Genomic DNA, 20781 nt, shown 5'->3' on the forward strand with positions numbered 1-20781 from the left:
TAGGGTTCCACGGGGGGGAGGTTAAGCAGGCGTGGCTGGGCCAGTCGGGGTGGGCTGGCCGGCTGAGGTGGGATGGGCCGAGGCCCATGCGGAGCTGGGGTCTCCTTTTTTTTTGTCTGTTTAGTTTTTTTTTCTCTTTTGTATTTTCTTTTCTGTTTTATTTTAAGTTCCCTTTTATTACAGTTTCATAAAAACACTAGCACCTAAATTTGTATTTATAAATATACTACTGCCACCTTAACTCTCAACCGAAAATAAAATAGTTTAATATTTTATAAAATTCAATAGGCATGTATTTAACTGTTTTAACTACGGTTTTAATTATCTTAGAGCCTTTAAACACTTTATCAAAGTTTGGTTTCTCCACCATAATTACCGATGCATTATTTAGTTCACTCCGAACATTTTAGTTTTAAAGTTTGGAAACTTTTGTTGTTTGCCTATGTTTCAAATTTGAATTTGAATCGGGTTCGAATCAACGTGAGTTTAATCATAGTAATGGAGGTGACGTGGCATCATTAGCTTGGGATTACTGTAGTCTAATTATCCGGGCGTCACAATTCTCCTCCACTACAAGAAATCTCGTCCCGAGATTTAAGAGGGGGAGTAAGGGGGAAAGTTCTGGTTATTCTAATGGATCTTCTCGAAGAAGTTGATCCCTTTCGTTGATGTCTTCAATCCTTTATTCCAAAGCGTCATGATGAAGTTGTCGTCCTTTCTTCGGGGAACTCCATCGTACTTACGAATAGGTAAGAGGCAGCTCTACAATGATAGGATGTTATAAGGGAAATTCATCTGGGGGTATCCCAAGAATGAACATATGAGTATCTCTCGAGTTGAACAAATGACACACATCGAGAGCAAAGTAAGACGGTGTAATAAGAAGTTTCAAGCGGATAGGCAATCATTCATTGCCTGAAGCAGAGTGCGAAAGGGGTTCAGAGCAACGGGAATAAGTATTGTGTCCGATACCAGAATAGATCAACAGGCAAGTGGCCCGTGAATTACCTACAAAGTCAAGCACGAGGAATAACTTTGACATCAGGTTGTACAGGAGAGTCAGGTTTCGATCCTGTGGAACTGTGGGTTATGGGCCCACCATGTGTGTTAAAAGTAGGAAGGCGGTGATGTCTTGCACGATCATGCAAGTAAGGCATGTCAGAGGTTATCCTGTTAGTTATATGTCAGCAACTACATCGGTACCAAGGCGAGGGACAAGGAGAACCATTTTCCTGCTCGTTGAAACGAGGCGGACCAATAGGCAAAGTTCTCGTCCATCGGTGGTTACCGAAATGTCACCAACAAAAGTAACAGGGTCTCACTGACAGAGTTGTACACCGAGGTGTTTACATAAGCAGGAGAATATTACTGCTCAGATCATATAGTTCACAAGAAAGGTTAAACCAACAATGGAAGGAAAATATGATCATCAGATTAAACAGAACAATGGAAAGGAAAATGTGTTTAAACACATATTTCAGGGGTATATCCTTCCCAATGACAAGCAGAGCATGATATCCATGACAGGATATAAAGTAGAAAACCATTTAGGTAAGGGGGAAGGAATCTCATGATATTACCCATACAACGGTGTTAGGATAAGTGATAAATAAAATTTAGTATCGTGCTTCAAATGTTCCTGTTGAAAATCGGAGTACCATTGACATGCTTCGAGATAGCATTGACATGGTCTTCAGGTGAAGATCAGACTTTGGAAACACGAAGGATCCATCAGGAATAACTTGTAGAATAAGTCTTACAATTTCCTCATGGACGAATGGATAACCTTGCTGAAAAGGAATCTATAATGATAGGTCCTCCAGCCCGGGGGGGGGGGTGCTAGGCATGACATCATGTTACCGGGTCATCAAAGGATCAACGTCATAACTCTTGGAAAGTTATCCCAACCATCATATCTGACCGAGATTCAGATCCGATTGGTGTCAGGATACCTGAGACTCAGGATGTCCGAGAAGAAAAGGCGCAACACAAATCGTTGAAATGGCATTGCAAGCTTCTCGGGAAATGAACTATGGGAGCGGGTTTCTGAAGCAATAGTTCACCATTAAACCAAGGAGAGGACAAGGAGGCGTCTGGTGAACTCAACGGCAATTCACCGATATTCCCAAAAGATGGATTTCCACCATTAGGTGAACAAGGAGATAACATTGTCAGATCAAATGATATAAGGAAGTATGCTTGAGGAAAACATACACAATTAAACATTGGTTGAAAGGTGCGCCCAAAATGTGGATTGGGTTGCACGACCAATGTCAGAATGGTGATTTAATTAGCGAAGGACTTAGAATGAACTATCGATCATTAACTTCAAAGCAATAGGGTTGCTAGAAGTGCATAATCCAAACAACACCGTTCACTTGTGGGTACCCCGGTTGGAATCAACACGAGGACCAAGAAAGAATGGTGATGGTGAGAAGTATCATTATAGCAAGAATTCTTAAGAGGTGGAGCAATCCTCACAACATTCTTAACATCAAAGATGGTAATACTCCGCGGTACAATATAACATAAGTTGGATAGCAAGGAACTCAAGGTACAACACAATACAGGAACAAGTTTTGTGTTGGAGGGAATGCAATAATGTTTTCACTGATAACACCAATCATCGAGGGCAAGGATGGTATTTCTCATCATGATTTCAATAGATCTCTTGGAAGAGCTCAGAATGTTGATGATATTCACGACACATTTGTCGCGAGAGTTCATGAAGATGTAATCGATCGGTGATGACATCAAGTCAAAGTAATGATAAAGTGAAAGGTTATTGGAACCAAGGGTACGACACAAACTCGAAACCAAGCTTGTTGTTCAAGGCGAAATGATATGACGATGATGATCGACGTAAGGTTAGTTCATCGTCGAAAATTGTGCTCCGGGAAGAAGGACCGGGTAGCACAGTTAAAATTAGCTCGATAATGATATAGCCGATCAGGCTAGGAATGACTTGAAGGATTAATAAATTTGTAAGCAGTGATGGGTTCAAATACTTGTTGAATCGCAATGCGAACTCGATTCAGTTATCGGTGTCCTTGAGTGTATAATAACTCAGAGCCCGTGAAAAATTGGAATCAGTGGAAAGGTAGCACTTGATGAAGAACTCATAAGAAGTTATGCAGTTCCATGATAATCTTGAGATACCAGGGGGTAATACTCGACACAAGATCAAAGTAAAGATTGGACGGGTGTATTAATCCATAGAAGACAATTGTTTTAACTTGTCCGAGAAATGGAATCAAGGAAGAACAGTCATGGTCGGAACCACGGTTGCAAGGGATCAATTCACAGATACCATATGTTTGCTATCAAGGAAATAGTTATTATTACAAGAAGCTTCCATGATAGGATATACATCGCGTCCATGGGCATGAACACAAAGTTCAAGGTCGACTCCCACTTCCTCAATGCATAATCTTCCATTCACCTCTCGTATTTTGAAGATGACATTAGTTGTTGAAAGTTTTACCTGGTGCAATACTAGATAAGTATGACTCGTGAAAACTTTAGGGTTCACACGGTTTAGAGAAGGCATATGTTCAACCCATAGGGGCTTCTTAGAAACATATACCACAAGTTTCCAGAGTAAATAACACAAGCCCGAAAGCAGAGCATGGTTGGCCAAGCAGAGGATACAACTTAACAAGGGCATCATGTATAAGGGGAAGAACTCACAAAGTGTTCAAATGTGAAGGACACTGTCGGATAACAATCCAACAAAGGACTTGATAGTCCACAAAGGATCTGATATGAGTATCGGTACTCAACCAGAAGAGGAAGGAATGCAAATGCAACAGGTTATGGAATCATCTGAATAATTCAAAGCTTAAATAAAAAGGAATTATGATTTCCAAAACAAAGGATCAGAAGCAGACGTTCTGATCGAGGATGGATCAATTGAATATACCAGAGGCACAATCGACGACAGATAGTTTGGTCGAGAACCAGCTCATGTTTGAAAGACGTCTGAGCCGGAGAGATAATTTAAAAGGATCAACTGATGATTACGTGCATTCGCAACATATTGAGTCAACAGACTCAAAATGATAATGACAAGGAATGTCAATAAGATTTCTATACTTATGGGATTAATCATAATGAAAGTAAACAAGAAATTCCAAGAGCAATAGGCTGCTCGGGATTTTCGGAAGATCGAATGGCATTTCGAAGACTTTTGTGAAATACATGAATCAACTGGGGATGAGCGGATACTCGATAAGTGCGAGAAATTATCCGTATGGGTATTCAGGTGGTAAGGAACTGCAAGGCAATAGGCGTAAGTATTCTAAGAACAACAACGAGTATTTCAGGGCGTCTTGTAATAAAAAGAACAACAGGGGACTAAGTAAGAACGGTGTATGAATTTATCCATAGGGATATTTCGGTGGTAGTGAATTGCAAAAGCAATGGGCAGTTCTGAAAGAGTATCGGAAAGTAACTTTGAAATCTTCATGTGCAGTCGGCGATCATCTAGACTGAAGGGGCTCTCCGGGAAAAAGCGTTTTCGAGAACCTAAAGTTAGATTTTAGAAAATCATTTAACCCGACTAGAAGAGAGATCAGAGTCCCAGAGTATAGACGAGGAGTAAAAGATCCTAATACCACCCAATGGCGACGTGGGCCCGTAAGGCACACAGACAAGTTAGTAAAAGTTTTGCAATGGCTAGACTCAACTTCGGCCAAGGAGTTGGAAAGGGGATTCCTACAGGCAGTCGGCTCTGATACCAACTTGTGACGCCCCCGATTCAATCGTACACTAATCATGCACGCAAATGTGTACGATCAAGATCAGGGACTCACGGGAAGATATCACAACACAACTCTACAAATAAAATAAGTCATACAAGCATCATAATACAAGCCAGGGGCCTCGAGGGCTCGAATACAAGTGCTCGATCATAGACGAGTCAGCGGAAGCAACAATATCTGAGTACAGACATAAGTTAAACAAGTTTGCCTTAAGAAGGTTAGCACAAACTGGGATACAGATCGAAAGAGGTACAGGCCTCCTGCCTGGGATCCTCCTAACTACTCCTGGTCGTCGTCAGCGGGCTGCACATAGTAGTAGGCACCTCCGGTGTAGTAGGGGGGTCGTCGTCGATGGTGGCGTCTGGCTCCAGGGCTCCAGCATCTGGTTGCGACAACCAGGTAGAAGGGAAAGGGGGAAAAGAGGGAGAAAAGCAACCGTGAGTACTCATCCAAAGTACTCGCAAGCAAGGAGCTACACTACATATGCATGGGTATATGTGTAAGGAGGCCATATCAGTGGACTGAACTGCAGAATGCCAGAATAAGAGGGGGATAGCTAATCCTGTCGAAGACTACGCTTCTGGCAGCCTCCGCCTTACAGCATGTAGAAGAGGGTAGATTGAAGTCCTCCAAGTAGCATCTCCAAGTAGCATCTCCAGCATAATCCTACCCGACGATCCTCCCCTCGTCGCCCTGTGGAAAAGCGATCACCGGGTTGTCTGTGGAACTTGGAAGGGTGTGTTTTATTAAGTATCCGGTTCTAGTTGTCATAAGGTCAAGGTACAACTCCAAGCCGTCCTGTTACCGAAGATCACGGCTATTCGAATAGATTAACTTCCCTGCAGGGGTGCACCACATAACCCAACACGCTTGATCCCATTTGGCCGGACACACTTTCCTGGGTCATGCCCGGCCGCGGAAGATCAACACGTCGCAGCCCCACCTAGGCAAAACAGAGAGGCCAGCACGCCGGTCTAAACCTAAGCGCACAGGGGTCTGAGCCCATCGCCCGTAGCACACCTGCACGTTGCGAGGGCGGCCGGAAGCAGAACTAGCCCCCTTAATACAAGAGCAGGCTTACGTTCCAATCCGGCGCGCGCCGCTCCGTCGCTGACGTCTGAAGTGCTTCGGCTAATACCACGACGTCGGGATACCCATAACTACTCCCGCGTAGATGGTTAGTGCGTATAGGCCAGTAGCCAGACTCAGATCAAATACCAAGATCTCGTTAAGCGTGTTAAGTATCCGTGAATGCCGAACAAGGCCAGGCCCACCTGTCTCCTAGGTGGTCTCAACCTGCCCTGTCGCTCCGCCACAAATTAATAGTCGAGGACCGTCGGGAACCCAGGCCCACCTCTACCGGGATGGAGCCACCTGTCCTTTCAGCCCCCTCGTCAGAATCACTTGCGGGTACTCAATGAGCTGACCCGACTTTAGTCACCATCTGTATAGTATGTATGTATAGTATAGTATATACCCGTGATCACCTCCCAAGTGATCACGGCCCGATAGTATAGCAAGGCAGACTGACAAGAATGTAGGGCCAATGATGATAAACTAGCATCCTATACTAAGCATTTAGGATTGCAGGTAAGGTATCAACAGATGTAGCGACAATGTCAGGCTATGCATCAGAATAGGATTAACGAAAGCAGTAACATGCTACACTACTCTAATGCAAGCAGTATAGAGGAGAATAGGTGATATCTGGTGATCAAGGGGGGGGGGCTTGCCTGGTTGCTCTGGCAAGAGAGAGGGTCGTCAACTCCGTAGTCGAACTGGTCAGCAGCAGCATCGGTCTCGTAGTCTACCGGAGAGAAGAGGGGGAAGAAATAATGAATACAGATCAAACAAAGCACCACAAAATATATCAAGGTAATACGCGGTGTTCAGTGTGCCCTAACGCGGTAGTAGGTGATACCGGTGAAGGGGGGAAAACCCCCGGGAAAGTATTCCCGGTGTTTCGTGTTTTCGGGCAGAGGAGCCGGAGGGGGAAAGTTGCGGGTTCGATAGGTTAGGGGTGTGTGGCGGACGAACGGACCGCGTATCCGGATTCGTCTCGTCGTTCTGAGCAACTTTCATGTACAAAGTATTTTCATCCGAGCTACGGATTATTTTATATTAATTTTTAAAGATTTAATATATTTTTAGAATTAACAGAATTAATTTATTTAGAAAATGCAATTATGACGTCAGCATGACATCAGGGGGATGTCGGCAGTCAACAGCCAGTTGACTTGGTCAACTGACGCGTGGGTCCCGGTTGTCATTGTCTAAGACTAACTAATCAGGTTTAGTTAGTCTAACTAAAATGATTAGGTTTATTAACTACAATTAATTAGGTTAACTAATTTAATTAATTAATTTAAACAGAATTAATTAAGTTAATTTTTTTTAGTTACTTAATTGATTATTTAGTATTTAATTATATTTATTATTATCTTTTCTTTAATCGTTCTGGGGCACTGGGGCCCCACACGTCATTGGGCCATGGGGGCCTATCGGGCGGGCAGGCTCGCGGGCGCGACCACGAACGCCCGCCAGGGCGAACCCGAGTGCTGGCCTCGGGCGCGGCCAGTGGCGGTTATGGCAGGCCGGACAGGGCGGCGAGGTAGGCGGCGGTGGCACGGCGACAGCGGCGCCTGCGAGGCCGGTCGGGGCCAGGCGCGGCGGTGGCCGGAAGAAGCGGTATCGGCAAGGGCAGCAGCAGCATCGGCCGAACGGAGACGGGGGCGGGGTGGCTACGGCGCGGTCGCGGCAGGCCAGGGCGCTGCGCCCGGTCATGGTCACGCGAGCACGGCGGCGAGCATAGGAGGGTTCGAGGGGAGACGGACGGGAGGGGCTCACCGGCCCTGTAGATGTGCAAAGGTATGCTCGGGGAGGGGCCGAAGAAGCGTTTCCGGCGACGGGGCGACGGGTGACGGCGTCGCTAGGTCAGGGCAGCGCCGGCGACGGGTGGTGTTGGGGCGCCGGCGTCGGGTGGGGCGGAGCCGCTCCCCTCCCGATCCACACAGGATCGAGCAGACGAGAGGCGGGGGAGAGGGGGTCGGCGATGGGGCAGCGTCGTTGCAGCGTCGGGGAGGCAAGGTCCAGATCCAGATCGGGATCGCGGGAGGAGTGGAGCGAGGGGATCGGGAGGAGTGGGGGGGTTAGGTGCGGTTGGGCCCTAGGGTTCCACGGGGGGGAGGTTAAGCAGGCGTGGCTGGGCCAGTCGGGGTGGGCTGGCCGGCTGAGGTGGGATGGGCCGAGGCCCATGCGGAGCTGGGGTCTCCTTTTTTTTGTCTGTTTAGTTTTTTTTTCTCTTTTGTATTTTCTTTTCTGTTTTTATTTAAGTTCCCTTTTATTACAGTTTCATAAAAACACTAGAACCTAAATTTGTATTTATAAATATACTACTGCCACCTTAACTCTCAACCGAAAATAAAATAGTTTAATATTTTATAAAATTCAATAGGCATGTATTTAACTGTTTTAACTACGGTTTTAATTATCTTAGAGCCTTTAAACACTTTATCAAAGTTTGGTTTCTCCACCATAATTACCGCTGCATTATTTAGTTCACTCCGAACATTTTAGTTTTAAAGTTTGGAAACTTTTGTTGTTTGCCTATGTTTTAAATTTGAATTTGAATCGGGATCGAATCAACGTGAGTTTAATCATAGTAATGGAGGTGACGTGGCATCATTAGCTTGGGATTACTGTAGTCTAATTATCCGGGCGTCACAGGCGCCAGGCGGGCGCCAGCCCGCGCGGTGTCCTCCTATCCTCTTTGGTGCAAAGGGGGCAAGCGCAGGCGAGAGTATCAAGCAAAGGCACCCGTTTCGATGCAACGAGACCAAGACCAGTCCAACGGCCGGGAAGAAGTCATGGTGGAGCCCAAGCCGGCGTCACCACTAGAGCCTTTGGCAGGCGAGGACCGACTTTAGTCAGGATAAGTGTACTAGATGTTCCCCTTCAAAATGGCCAATTGTTGGCGCCCTTCCCGCTTAATATTTGGGAAGAGGCCCAGGGCCTTTTCCTATAAATAGGACTAGCCACCCCCAGGGTAGAGACACCTAGAAACCGGGCAATCAGTTAGGAAGGCATAGGCAACAGAAAGAGAGAGAGAGAAGGGTGACTGAACTCCTCCTAGCAGTTCATCCCTCCAGCCAAGAACAGACCCTCGCAAGGCTGTTCTTCCTTGTATTGCTCATCATCATCAGCCCAAGAGGCAATCCATCACACCACACTGGAGTAGGGTATTACACCACAACGGTGGCCCGAACCAGTATAAACCCTGTGTCTCTTGTGTTGTTCTTTCGTTAGCTTAAGATCTTAGCGAGGCGGAGGGGAGCAGGTAGGTAGAAGGCATAATCTCCGCGCGCACCCCAGTGTTCGAACCTCAAGGGTTTGCCGGAACCCGAAATCCGACATTTGGCGCGCCAGGTAGGGGTGCGCCGGAATTCGTCTTCCACCGCCCCGTTCTCCTCCGACCATCGCCTCCATGTCTGACGCTTGTCGGGCCCGCGCCGAGCACCGAGCCGCTCTCGCTTCCCGCGTCGCCCAGACGGCTCCTGTCGGTGGGCATCCTCGCCGTTCCCCGTCACCTGCCGTCAATGCCGCCACCGGCCCGGTGGGGAACGAGCAGCAAGCGTCGTCTCGGCATCCATCCATGCGGCAAGACGGGCGCACCGCTACTCCCTCGCTCACCCCAGCTGGTTCTTCGTCCCGCGCTCTCCGCGCACCCTTGGAGGCTCGAGCTGCGCTCATCGCGGCAAACGAGCTCCTGCGCTACCGTCCCGTCGACGACGTCTACGAAGAATGGCTCGACCGCGTCGCCGAGCTCGTCCGCGCCGCAGGGGGCTCTCCTGCACCGTCCGTTCCGCTGCACCGCACCCCGCCCCGCGCGGGCGACGAAGCTCCGGGGGCGTACCAGCCGCCTCCTCCCCAAGAAGACGCTCTGGCCCCAAGGCGCGTGGCCCCTGAGCGGATCCCGCCACGTCAGGTGCCAGCGCGGCAAGAGCAGAGCTGCCAAGAAGTCCCTTGCCCGCAAGAAGCTGCCCGGGCGCTCCTTGCTCTGGCACGTCGCGACCACGCTCCTGCTCCCGCATGTCAAGACCCCGCGCTGCTCCCAGCTGCAGCGCATGGGACCTGCAAGACCAGGCTCTCCGTCACCCAAGGCCTCCCATGACCACAGCAGGCTGTCGTGCCTTCACCACCGAGTTACGCAGAATCGCGTGGCCCGGCAAGTTCAAGCCAGACCTGCCTCCTCGTTACGACAGCACGGCCGACCCTGCGGAGTTCCTCCAGCTCTATGAGCTTGGCATCGAAGCTGCCAATGGAGACGAGAAGGTCATGGCGAACTGGTTTCCCATGGCGCTCAAGGACGGAGCCCGCACCTGGCTCCTGAATCTGGCTCCAGGCACAATCTCCTCCTGGGACCAGATGCGCACCCGCTTCATCGCCAACTTCCAAGGTACTCGCGACCGGCCACCCACCGTGAGCGACATGCGCCGCATCAAGAAACAACCCGGAGAGACCCTGCAGAAGTATATCCAGCGCTTCAACAACGCGCGCCTCAAGATTCCCAAGGTGAGCGAGGAGGCCATCATCTCGGCCTTCTCCGATGGCGTGCGCGACGTCAAGATGAAGGAGGAGCTGGCGATGCATGAAGACCTATGCACTTCCTTGGAGCTGTTCAACTTGGCGACCAAGTGCGCCAGGGCTGAGGAAGGGCGTCTCTCCCTCCTCGAGCTGCCTGCCGCGGACCCAGAAGAGAAGAAGCCCAAGGCCAAGGATGTGAAGCGCAAGGGGGTTGTCGTGCTCGTGGCAGAGCTAGACACCAAGCGGGGCAGAGATCATCCTGAATCTTCCAAGGGCAGCCGGTACTGTGTGTACCATGACCTCCACACCCACAACACCAACGAGTGTCAAGAGCTCCGAGCCTTGCGAGAAGGAAGGATCGGCCGTCGCCCCGACCGCGCTGACCGGGGCTATGGTCGAGGAGGAGGAAGGAACGCAGGACGCTGGGAAGACTGCGGCCCGCGCCAAGGGTGGCGCGATCAACCTTGTGAGGATCGCTGGCGAGACCCGCCTCGCGAGGGAGACTGGAAGGATCAGCCTCGCGAAGATCGCCCGCAAGGCAACGCAGGCCTTCCTCCGCTGCTGCCGCAACCAAGGAGAAACGAGAACCGCCATCAAGACGAGGGGGCTAGGGGCTTCCAGGAGCCACGCGCGATCGCCTGCATCCTGGGCGGAGCTCAAGCCCCAGCCTCTCAGCGCATCTTCAAGCAGTTCGCCCGCGAAGTGAATGCGGTCCTTCCCAAGCTCGAAGCCAGGCGCCCTCTCAGGTGGTCGGCGTGCGCCATCACGTTCAGCTCAGCGGATCAGCTCAAGTGTGCGGCCATAGCCGGAGTCCTCCCGATGCTTTGCTCCCCAGTCATCAGCAACGTACTGGTCACCAGGACCCTCATCGATGGCGGGGCAGGGCTCAACGTCCTGTCCGTGGAAACATTCAACAATCTCCAGGTGCCTTATGACCAGCTTCAGCCAACCAAGCCTTTCTCCGGAGTCACCGACGGCTCCACGGTCTCGATTGGGCAGGTCCACCCCCCTGTCACCTTCGGAGCACGCGACAACTACCGCACCGAGCTCATCGACTTCAACGTCGCTCATATTCGCCTGCCGTACAACGCCATCCTCGGGTACCCGGCGTTGGCCAAGTTCATGGCCGTAACTCACCACGGCTACAACGTCCTCAAGATGCCAGGAAGCGGCGGAGTCATCACGGTGCCCTGTGAAGAGAAGGACGCAGTGTGTTCCCTGGAACGAGCCTTTCAGGCCGCGTCACTGGAAGACCCGGATCGCGCAAGCAGGAGGCTTCCCCAGGCCACTCCCATGAAGAAGAAGACATCGTCAGGCCCGGCCCCTCAGGAGGCAGGCCCCTCAAGGCCCGCGCCTGCCCAGGGGGAACCTCCTTCCATCACATAGGAAAGCGCGCCCGGCGCCCTCCTCAGGCAGGGCTCAGGGGCTCTCCCCTGAAGGGCCTCCGACCTGGCTAAGGTCACGAGGGAGGCGCTTGGGCACCACATGGAGGCGTGTTTCGAAGCACGTTTCCCTCAAGAAGTAGCAAGGCAAGGAGGGCCAGACCCTCAGGAGTTCGTCAGCAAGGCCATTCAGGAGCTACAGGAGTCAAGAGTCATGAGAGGCGGCCGCCGCCTACCACTCGTGGCTCCCCATCCAGGCGAGGATGGTGGGCTGCGCGTCTGCATCGACGTACCAAGGCTCAATCGAGTCGCTTCTCTGGAGCGCCTCTAGCCCTCGCGAGTGGGGCGCTGCGAAGGTCCACCCCACAGCTACGTTCGCATGCCTTACGGCTTGCCGAACACGGCTGTCACGTACCAGCGCCTCGTGAGGGGCATCATGGAGGCTCAAGAGGCCAGGCGTTCAGCAGCCCTGGCGGAGATGGAGATGGTCCGCGAGGACCCACCAGCGCCTCCGGAGCCTCCCGAGGCCCCTGAGCCTGGGGGCTCGTGAGGATCGGCTTCCGCAGCCCACCGAGTCTGCTACACCAACACTCCTTCGTCCTCAACATCATCAGGTGACATCTTTCAAGTTTCATTTCCAGCTGGGAGCGCCCCCCAGGGCTGCATTATTCCCAGGCCGCGTGTGTCCGTCCCTGCGGCATGTATCCCTTTTTATTTCATGTTGTTAGCTCGCCTTGTTGGGGGCGCCCCTCGGGCTGCATCATCCCCAAATCGCTCGGGCCTGACCCAGTGATATTCGCTTTCCTAGCATCTGTTTGAATGAATCCACTCCTTCGCGGCTAATGTGTTTGACCTAGTTGCCTGCTCAACTGACGCCAACTGACGGAACTGCCCCCTCAACGGCACGACACTTGCGCATGGGTCCGTCCCTGCAACGCCGACAAACCTGAATGGCTGAGCTCTGGCCGCGGCAGCCCCGCATGGCGCCACCTCGTCAAAGCCTTTAGTGCCTCATCGCCCCTCGGCAGCAACCAACGGCTGACTGTCAATCGTCATGGCAACCCCTTGTTCTTTCTATGATGGATCTGCAGGATCTCCTAAAGGAGCCACGTCAGGCGAGGCCCTTGCGGTGTCTCCTTCACTCTCATCCGCGCGAACCGCTTGCACGTTAAAGGGGGGGTGCCTGAGCATCGCGACTCGGGGCTCTTACTGGCTCTCCAGCCCTCACCCTCTGGCCTTGTCCACGGCATCGCGACCTGGCATACCAGCGACGGCTGAGACTCGCTCGAGGGCCGGGACCCGAGGACGTAGGGCACAAAGGGGAGCAAAGGCGAGAGGAGAGGGACACGCGAGGACCTCGCCGAGCAACCTCACGCCTACCGATGCATGGACTCGGCGATAACACCAGGGAGCGGTCCCCGATTCTTGAGATAAGTCACCACCCGGGAGCACCAGCTACCGTGGCACCATCCCATCACCTAATGCAATCCCGTATTAGCGACGCCGATCTCCTTTCTCACCGAACGATGGCTGCTTGAGCGCCAAAGGGGACCTCCTGAGCATCGCGACTCAGGGGCTCTTACCGGACCCCGGGTCGCTCACCTCCTGGCCTTGACCACGGCATCGCGACCTGGCATACCAGCGATGGCTGAAGCTTCCTTGGGACTGGGACCTGTCGGCGCAGAGCACCAAGCCCTCGTGAGGTTCGAAAGGAAGAACTGAGCTAAGACGAAATGAGCAATTCGCGCAATTCTACGACAAGGGTTATATTAACAAACAGGATCACAGACACCTTACAAGCCCCCACGGGACACATCTTTGATTCCTCGCAGGGAACAGATCTTAAAGGGACGCTAGCTACACACGCCCCTGCAAAAGACATCATCATCAACAGTGGGCCATCAAGCACCGGCGCCAACCCCATCCAGATCAGAGTCGGCGTCGGCTTGATGAGCCCGCCCTGCTCCAGGAGCGATGCCGGCTCAGGGGCTCGTAGCTGTCGTCGCTCGTCTCCGAAGTCGCGAAGAGCTCGCCAGAGTCGCTGGATCCTCCGACGCCTCCGCCGCCCGAGGAGCCGCCAAGGGAGTGGACGGCGGGTCCAGTCCTCGCCGCAGCATGGTCCCGACCTCCTCTCCCGGGGCAGCACTCCAGCCGGCGCCCGTTCGTATCGAAGACCTTGAAGAACATCACCGAAGCACCGTCATACTCCAAGTGGATCACGAGGGCGCCTCTTGTCCTGCAAACCCGAGTGATTTCGCCCCAGCCGCGAGTCATGAAGACCTCGCCCGGGGCAACGACCGCGACCTCTGCCTCGGTCGCGAGGGTGCTGCAGCCGGCGTACTGCAACCAAAGCTCCAGGAGTCCTTCCTGCGGGATAATGGAGGCGAAGAAGGAAGGAAGGCGAATCCAATACTGAGGAGGCATGGCGGCATGGAGCATGAACTCTCAGGAGGATCCCTCGGCGTGGACCCCAGGGGGGACGACCCACACCTTCGTGACCCGTCGGCGCCAACGGCGGTGCCGCCTACGATGATCGGCATCGACTCCTTCAGGGCCCTTGACATGGGCGTACAAGGGAAGCGGGAACCGCGGTGGTGGTCGCTCGCACCAGGGCCTCGACACCACCTGATGGGCCCCCTCGTCCAGGCCACGGAGGGCGAGCCGCTTCTTCGGCGGGAGCGGGTCTGGTTCCTCTCGAGGAGCCTTTCCCTTCTCTGCCGCCGAGAATCGACGGATCGGAGCCATCGCAGCAAGATGGAGCAAGGACCGAGAAGAAGGAGAAGCAAGGAGAAATATAAGAGAAGCGAGAGAGATGTGTTGTCTGCTAGTGTGAGAGAGAAAAGGGAGAGACAGGCGGTATGATAGAAAAGGGAGAGACAGGTGGGACATTGACACTGCTGCTACAGTGAGCATGCGGAGATTATTGTTCTGCAAATCACATTGGGGAGCAGGCCACTGTCGGTGTTCTGGGAACGGGGGTCCCCAGACTTGCCTGCCTGCGGCCTGCGGCGTGGCTCAAAGGGGGTCCCAGCACGTCCCATCTTCATCAACACAGACCCAAGACCCTCGCAAGGGGCCAAGCCTCGTGGGGCGGACAACACGGGGCTTCCTCAGGCACGGCCTCATTAGGCTGGCTCGGGAGGAGGCGGAGAGATCAAGGCGGGGTACCTCACGAGGTGCCCATGATGCAAGCCATGACGACCAAGGGCGCCAGGCGGGCGCCAGCCCGCGCGGTGTCCTCCTTTCCTCTTTGGTGCAAAGGGGGCAAGCGCAGGCGAGAGTATCAAGCAAAGGCACCCGTTTCGGTGCAACGAGACCAAGACCAGTCCAACGGCCGGGAAGAAGTCATGGTGGAGCCCAAGCCGGCGTCACCACCAGAGCCTTGGGCACGCGAGGACCGACTTTAGTCAGGATAAGTGTACTAGATGTTCCCCTTCAAAATGGCCAATTGTTGGCGCCCTTCCCGCTCAATATTTGGGAAGAGGCCCAGGGCCTTTGCCTATAAATAGGACTAGCCACCCCCAGGGTAGAGACACCTAGAAACCGGGCAATAGTTAGGAAGGCATAGGCAACAGAAAGAGAGAGAGAGAAGGGTGACTGAACTCCTCCTAGCAGTTCATCCCTCCAGCCAAGAACAGACCCTCGCAAGGCTGTTCTTCCTTGTATTGCTCATCATCATCAGCCCAAGAGGCAATCCACCACACCACACTGGAGTAGGGTATTACACCACAACGGTGGCCCGAACCAGTATAAACCCTGTGTCTCTTGTGTTGTTCTTTCGTTAGCTTAAGATCTTAGCGAGGCGGAGGGGAGCAGGTAGGTAGAAGGCGTAATCTCTGCGTGCACCCCAGTGTTCAAACCTCAAGGGTCTACCGGAACCCGAAATCCAACAGCCACGGTTCAAATCTCGAGGAAAAAGAATCTGCTGCCAACGGCATAGATAACAGGTACCGTGTAGCTCAGTCTTCATAAAACCACACTCCTCCCCACAAAGTTCCTTTGTAGCTTGTCCTACACGGCGCCTCTGATCTATGCCATTGATCATGCTATGGAGATATGTGCTAGTGCCAGTAGCTACAGAGTGTTTAGTCTGAAAAGACGGGGCTAGTGAACAGTAGCAAGATTCCCTCCTAGCTAGTGCGGGCCACTAGCACACAGCAGCTGGCGCATGCGGGCACACAAGAGCTGCCGCCTGCTGCCACCAGCGCGTCCCCCTCCGCCTGCAGAGTTGCAGGTTACCTTTTTTCTCGCACAATCTCACAGCTGCTCTCTCCCCTCCCATTTCTTTCTTTCTCCCAAAGATTATCATAGGAGTCACATCAACTCTCTCTCTCCCATGCGAAGGAGCACTTCATCCATTCTCTACTCTCTACAGCGGAGGAGAGATGATGAGAGGTGCTGCTGTGTGTAAGAGAAAAGGAGGGGGGAGAGAGAAAGGTTCCGTGAGAATCAGAAGAGGAGAGAGAGAGGTGTTGTGACATTGTCTAACAGTTTGAGAGATAAAAGAAGAGAGAGGCGTTGTGGGAGGGAGAAGGGAGAGATGTGTAATGCACGAGAGACAAGCAGAAAGAGGTGATGTGTGTCAGATAGAAAAAGAAAGAGAGAGATGATGTGAGAAATATAAGAGAAGGGAGAGAGATGTGTTGTCTGCTAGCGTGAGAGAGAAAAGGGAGAGACAGGCGGTATGATAGAAAAGGGAGAGACAGGTGGGACATTGACACTGCTGCTACAGTGAGCATGCGAAGATTATTGTTCTGCAAATCACATTGGGGAGCAGGCCACGGTTCAAATCTCGAGGAAAAAGAATCTGCTGCCAACGGCATAGATAACAGGTACCGTGTAGCTCAGTCTTCATAAAATAACACTCCTCCCCGCAAAGTTCCTTTGTAGCTCGTCCTACACGGCGCCTCCTATCTATGCCGTTGATCACGCTATGGAGATATGTGCTAGTGCCAGTAGCTACAGAGTGTTTAGTATGAAAAGACGGGGCTAGTGAACAGTAGAAAGATTCCCTCCTAGCTAGTGCGGGCCACTAGCACACAGCAGCTGGCGCATGCGGGCACACAGGAGCTGGCGCCTGCTGCCACCAGCACGTCCCCCTCCGCCTGCAGAGTTGCAGGTTACCTTTTTTTTCTCACAAGAATCTCACAGCTGCTCTCTCCCCTCCCATTTCTTTCTCTCTCCCAAAGATTATCATAGGAGTCACATCAACTCTCTCTCCCATGCGAAGGAGCACTTCATCCATTCTCTACTCTCTACAGCGGAGGAGAGATGATGAGAGGTGCTGCTGTGTGTAAGAGAAAAGAGGGGGGGAGAGAGAGCGGTTCTGTGAGAATCAGAAGAGGAGAGAGAGAGAGAGGTGTTGTGACATTGTCTGACAGTTTGAGAGATAAAAGAAGAGAGAGGCGTTGTGGGAGGGAGAAGGGAGAGATGTGTAATGCACGAGAGACAAGCAGAAAGAGGTGATGTGTGTCAGATAGAAAAAGAAAGAGAGAGATGATGTGAGAAATATAAGAGAAGGGAGAGAGATGTGTTATCTGCTAGTGTGAGAGAGAAAAGGGAGAGACAGGCGGTATGATAGAAAAGGGAGAGACGGGTGGGACATTGACACTGCTGCTACCGTGAGCATGTGAAGATTATTGTTCTGCAAATCACATTGGGGAGCAGGCCACGGTTCAAATCTCGACGAAAAAGAATCTGCTGCCAACGGCATAGATAATAGGTACTGTGTAGCTCAGTCTTCATAAAACCACACTCATGTACTCCCTCCATAAATAATTATAAGCGTGTTTGATTTTGTTAACTATTTTGTATAGTTTAGACGGATAAAAAGGCTGCCAGCGGCAAGTGAGTTGTTTGAATTGTAAAGTATTTTATGATTATTCACTTGACCCATGGAAAAATGATTTGTCATCTTACAGCTGGATTGGGGGGCGGTGGCACATTCGTTGTGCGCTTGCTGTCACCATTAAACATGGAAATGGTTATTAAAAAACTGGGTGAAATGGTTCGGTTCTTACTTTCGGTTTGATTGATTCAGGTTTTATTGGGCTGAATCTTTTTTAGTTTGGTTTTGGTTTGGGTATGTGAAGAAACCAATTTGGGTATAGTTGGTTATGGGCTTAAAAAGTTTGGTTATTAACGGCTATAAACTATGGGTCCAAACCAGTTTCTGGGCATTGGTTATGTACAATAAGAAACGACGCATCGACAATGAGTATCTTTGATCCGCATACATGCTGCGATGCATTATGTAGTTCCGTATTATGGGGAAACACCACATGCAAATCGAATGTGTTTGCTTGTGCTTTAGCTAAGCAATTGGTTTTAATGCACTTGTCAGTGAGCTTTTCAGTTGTGGGCATTGTCTTTTTGACACTTGTTGTGTGTTGACCGTATCTCAATGATAACTTTGTTCCCAAACTATTGTAGATGCACTTATGCCTCTTCTATGTCATTTGCTTCTTGACATGTCGATTTGTGCAATCATATATACATTGAAGCAAACCCATAGTTATGTATTGGGTTTAAACCCACGGTTATGTATTGGGTTTAACTTGGTTTGGGTGGAAAAAATAAAGGGTTTAGTTTTGGTTGGGCTGAAAATGGCATTAAACGGGTATGGTTCAAGTATGGTTCTGAGAGATACATGTACGGGTATGGTTCAAGTATGGTTTAAGTATGTAACCATTCTCAAATTTAGTCACCATGGCCACCTGACGGAGATGGAAGAGGTTATTTCTTGCTCCTTTGCTTGGTCCTCTACTCGCATTTGTCCCATCCTACTGCTTATCCTAGGTCTATTTACTATGATTAGCAGAGATGAGGTTAGGGTTTGTGAATTTTCGCTAGGTTCTACGTTCCTGATTGATGACCAGTGGTGCTCTTATGCTGGGAATGGGTTGTCGTTGCTGCTGCTTTGGCTGGTTCTGGAATATATTATTCTATAAGTTTGTAGTCAGTTAATTACTAGAGATTTGTACAAAGTTTGTAATGCCTAGAGATTTCAGCTTGGTCAATTCATATGCTTAACTAATATTTTAGATAACGGAAGATTGCTCTTGCGGCTGCTGCGTCGTTCCATATTTTATATTTCCTGAACATGTTTTTTCTTTTGCCTGATCCCACTTTGTTAAACAATTGTTTCCCAGTTAAGTGCCTCGGCTTTGCTAATGTTTTTTTCTGGTTTCGCTCTGCATATAAAAAATAGTTTTTACATGCTATGCATGCAGAAATGATTTGGTTTTTAACAGAACATCACGCGTTCATTTTTTGCAGGTTATCTTCCGAGCCACGGCATTGATCCGTTCGTGATCGCTACTCACTCCGATGGAGGCCAGGGAGCATTTGTTTACTGGATCTATCCGCTGGGAGATGGTAGCTCGGGATATCTTCAAACGGTTTGGATGGCGGTCATGTAATAGGATAGGCAATTAGTTAACCTATCTATCTTTAGCCAGCCGGTTGTGGCGTCCCTTTTTTGGCTAGTTTATCTTTCTAGCCCTTTTTGGCTCTGAGTGAGCTCTTTTTTTTCAGTTGGAGACCTTGAGACCTTGTTGGAACCTTGTTTATTTGTTTTAATAAGATGGCCGTATGCATCGTTCTGATGCAGAGACCGGGGTAACCCCCCTTTTCGAAAAAAATGCTCTATTTGCACTGTAATTCAACATGTCTTCCTTCCGATTACAGTTAATACCTCTATCTCAAGCGTATATTGTTGAAGTAATGCTTTTTGGCTGATTATATAATTGTATATTGTTCTTTGACGTAGGAAATGAGAAGACCACTTTTGGATAAGTTGGACAGGAGGTCCTTGTCTAGAACTACTTATCATCCGTAGTGGCTGATCAGAACTCAGAAGCAATGGTGTGCCTCACAACATTTAGATTTGGAATTCTTCGATTGTTTGCTATAATATAAGGAAGTAATCGTCTGCACATATACTAATGTAGCACTTTACCTCGCTGCTTTCCACTTAAGTTTATGCTTTTATATTTCAAAAATTAGAGGAACATGAAGCAGCAAAGATAATGAGCGACGGTGACGGCTGGATCTAAAGTGGCCGGACGTCCTCGCCATGAGGATGAGCGGGAGGAGCAAGAGCGCATCTGAAGATGGGGAGGAGTGTAGGTGGCCGCTCTGAATTTGAAGATGGTGCCATGAGGAGTAGCGGGAGGAGCAGGGTTATATGTGGTTTTGAAGCTTGGCTACCATTATTTTTAGTTCGGCCATGAGCACCTCAACCGCTCAACATCATCTATACCATTATTTTAGCAAAAGAGTTATTTATGTTTATCGTTGCCTATGCTTCTTATTTTTTTCTCATGCCTGACACTAAACATATTGTCTTAAGTTTAACACAGCTTAGCGAAAAAGTGTATCTTCTATTTATGTACTCTTCCTCCCAATAATCAATTTGCTCGCAGTTATCCATGTTTATGTATGTGTCTTCTGTCTCTGATCTTCAGGTCGTTATGCTGGTTTTCTCTCCCGGTTGATTGTTTAGCTCGACAAAAATTGTCACATTATCAAGAGGCTCCAAGCGGTGTCATGGTCAGCAACCTTTTTTCCAGGCAGCAAGAGATGGTCAGGTAATCAACCATATCTTGGATTGTGTTTTTTGTAGTTTGTGGCAAAGTAATACTCTTCTTTTCAAATGTATGGACTAATAGGAGTCATAAGTTGTACCTCATTTTTGATACAAAATTGAACTGGTCATTTGGTTATGAGAGACATGTCATGTGTCTGGTATTCAGTGACAAGTCTAAATGAATATATTAATCTTTTTTTTTTTTGCGAAAGAAATGAATATATTAATCTGAGCAAGTATTCAGTCCATATACTTGCGTTGTTGATATTTGATTTTATTTTCTCAATTATATGGACGTGTTAGTTCTTTAAAGATCTCTCAGATATAAAATTGTTCTAGGCTACTTAGGATCCAACAAATACTAGAGCATATATACGCTGAATTCTATCCTTCCAGGTTATTTCTGTTCCATCCACTTCCATTGTTGCAGGAATCTTTTAGCGTTTGATATTATATGGCAGAA

General features: G+C 50.1%; 1 long non-coding RNA gene across 1 annotated transcript in view; it reads left to right on the forward strand.

The window, feature by feature from the left end:
* The window catches only part of LOC119314422, a 25596-nt gene extending 6311 nt beyond the window's left edge, over window positions 1-19285 (forward strand). Inside the window, exon 3 of the long non-coding RNA XR_005152313.1 lies at window positions 19007-19285. This is a non-coding gene — a long non-coding RNA (uncharacterized LOC119314422). The remainder of the gene's footprint in view (window positions 1-19006) is intronic.
* The last annotated feature ends 1496 nt before the right edge of the window (window positions 19286-20781 follow it).

Source organism: Triticum dicoccoides, chromosome 6A (genome assembly GCF_002162155.2).
Source record: "Triticum dicoccoides isolate Atlit2015 ecotype Zavitan chromosome 6A, WEW_v2.0, whole genome shotgun sequence".
Classification (NCBI taxonomy): Eukaryota; Viridiplantae; Streptophyta; class Magnoliopsida; order Poales; family Poaceae; genus Triticum; species Triticum dicoccoides.